Below are 3,059 nucleotides of genomic sequence, written 5' to 3' on the forward strand. Positions count from 1 at the left end.
ACTACAGCCCGCCAGAGGGCAGTGCGCCGGCAAGGCCCCCCGCCCCCTCCGCGGGGCATTGTGGGATTTGTAGTCCACGTTAGCCCTTTCCCCTACGCTCTCCGGGCGAGGCGAGGACTACAAGCCCCAGCAGTCACCGGAGGGCCAGGCTGAGAGCAGACCGGCATGGGTGGCTGGGGCTACAGCTGTTTTCAAGGGGGACAGTTTGGAGGCGGGAGGGCGTACAGCGGGAGGGGCGGAGAGGGGGAATGAGTGATGGGCGAGGGGAGGAGAGGAAAAGAGGGGGATGGAGGAGGGAGGGAAGGATAATGGAGAGAGGGAGAGAACAAACGAGAGAATGGGGGAGAAGGATCAAGAGAGAAAATCAAGTGGCCTTGAGGAGGGAGTGAAAAAGGAAGGACAAGACAAGAGAAGGGAAAATAAAGGGAAGGCGGTAAACTGAGCCTGAGGCCCGGTCTATACCACAGGCTTAGGGCCCCGTAAGCTGCCTTGCGGGGACCTAGCTGTGGGCGTGTCTTACTTCCCTTACATTTGTCTGCTGTGGACGTGAGTGCCTCTCTGCGCCGATTTAGTACCACCATCTCCCCAATTGGCGCAGCGTCCCGGGCCATGCAGTGTCAGAGTAGGCACTGCATTGCTTATGTCAACCATTACTGGCCTCCAGGAGCCATCCCACAATGCCCCACACTCACAGGACAATCCATACAAAGCGCTCTCCTGATGAGGATGCCGACACACGGAGCCAACTGTGCACCCACACAAGCGATGTAATAACTGCAGTAGCTGTATGCCGGTGTAAGTGAGGTTAACCTCATTTTGCAGTGTAGACATGGTCTGGGAAAGCACTGCTGTTACAGGCTGCCTGGCTCTCACTGGTGCTGGAGAGGAGTCGGCCCTCCCCATCTTGGAAGGTGCTGTGTCTTTTCATTGACTGGTGTAGAACAAATACACAACGAGGGCTGCAACACAATTGCTAGCCCAGTGCCCTGGGGTTCCGCTGACCCCACAGTGAGGAGAGCCCAGTGCCCGGTTTATGGAGAGATCTGGGAGGGATGTTTTCATCATTCCCTCTGGGAGACTATTCCACAGCCTGATAGAACTTCTGGGCTCAATTCTGCATGATGCTAAGCACTGATTTCAATGGGAGTTGAGGGTGCTTACCACCTTGCAGGGCTGTGCCCGTTGTCAGGGAGTTTTTTGTACTACTTGCATCATGTGTTATCAGGCTTAAGTCTCACGGTATCACTGGTATGGGTTGTCTTGGAGTTGCTTCCCCCACTTGGGCTGGGAAGGGAGATAATGAGTTCTTCTCCCATATTCCAGCAGGCTAGAGAGGGATATGGGATCAACTTCTAGGAGATGGAGAACTGCTCAGCTGTCCTTTGGGCAGCTCGTGTAGTGCTGAGTCAAGAATTGTGTAGAGCATGTGCACACATAGAATCACAGAAATTTAGGACTGGAAGGGACCTTGATAGGTCATCTAGTCCAGTCTCCTGTACTGAGGCAGGATAAAGTATTAGCCCTGACAGGTGTTTGTCTAACCTGTTCTTAAAAACCTCCAGTGACAGAGATTCCACAGCCTCCAGTGCTTAATTTAGCAAGTTTTTTCTAGCGTCCAACCTAAATCCCCCTTGCTGCAATTTAAGCCCATTACTTCTTGTCCTGTCCTCAGTGAATAAGGAGAACAGTCTACCACTCTCCTCTTTATAACCTTTTACATCTTTGAAAACTGATATCATGTCCCCCCTCAGTCCTCTCTTCTCCGGACTAAACAAACCCAATTTTTCCAATCTTTCCCCATAGGTCATGTTTTCCTTTAATCATTTTTATTGCTTTCCTCTGGGTTTTCTCCAGTTTGTCCACATCTTTTGCAACATGTGGTGCCTAGAATTGGACACTGTACTCCACTTGAGGCCTCATCAGTGCTGAGCAGAATGGAAGAATTACTTCTCATGTTTGCTTACAGCACTTCTGCTAATACATCCCATAATGATGTTTGCTGCTGCTGCTGCTGCTTCTTTTTTTTTTTGGCAACCATATTACATAGATTGTTGACTCATATTAGGTTTGTGATCCTCTATAACCCCTGAGTGTAGACAGGGGCACTTCTCGGGCCTTGTTTGTATTCAGAATTGACCTGATTTAACTAAAGGTTTGTTTTTAAATAGCTTTAGTAAAACTTCTGTAAAACCCATCAGTGTGGATGGTCTTAATTTGATTTAATCCTAGTTTATGTTGATTACGCTTAATTCGGACATTTACTGTTCTCTAGGCTTTAATCGGTGTAAGAGTGACCATGCTGGGTTTTGCACTGTTTTAACTAAACTGATTTAGAAACAAAATAATTTGAGGTAAGCCTGCGTGACTTTAGTATAGACAAGGCCTCAGGCAATCAAGCATTGGTGCAGAAACACCATACAACAAGTGCATGCTAGAAGTGGCCTTCTAAAGTGTGTGATTGGATGGTGCGCAGAGCTTAGGTGGGACAAAGGAACCAGCAGGCTGAGTAAGAAAAGGAGTCTGGTTAGCTCCTCTACTGTCTCCTTCCTCCATAGGTCAGCAGCGCCACAGGAGGGAGCATGCATCTGATGAAGTGGGTTTTAGCCCACGAAAGCTTATGCTCAAATAAATGTGTTAGACTCTAAGGTGCCACAAGGACTCCTCGTTCTTTTTGCTGATACAGACTAACACGGCTGCCCCTCTGAAACAGGAGGGGGTGTTGTGGCAATGGACCAACCAACCTGGCCTGCCTCCAGGAGAGTGACAGTAGCAGATTTATGAACCAGGAAGCCTAGAACTTTGGGGAAAAAGCTGAAAATCGTTTAATCAAAGCCATGTTAGTAACCACGGTTCATGCTGGGACCTTGATGGAGCTTTGTTTAAAAAATGGGATTTGTGCTGATATGCTTTGAGACTGCTCAAGGTTTTCTTGTTGTTGAGTGAAGATTGTTTGGGTTAGAAAGGCTACTAGAAACGTTGGCAGGGTGGCTGTGAACAGCCCGGTCATTTTCCATGGATTAAGAAGCAGGAGACCCAGTGTAAACCAAAAGGGGTTTCCC

The sequence above is a fragment of the Mauremys reevesii genome, linkage group 13 (genome assembly GCF_016161935.1).
Source record: "Mauremys reevesii isolate NIE-2019 linkage group 13, ASM1616193v1, whole genome shotgun sequence".
NCBI lineage: Eukaryota > Metazoa > Chordata > Testudines > Geoemydidae > Mauremys > Mauremys reevesii.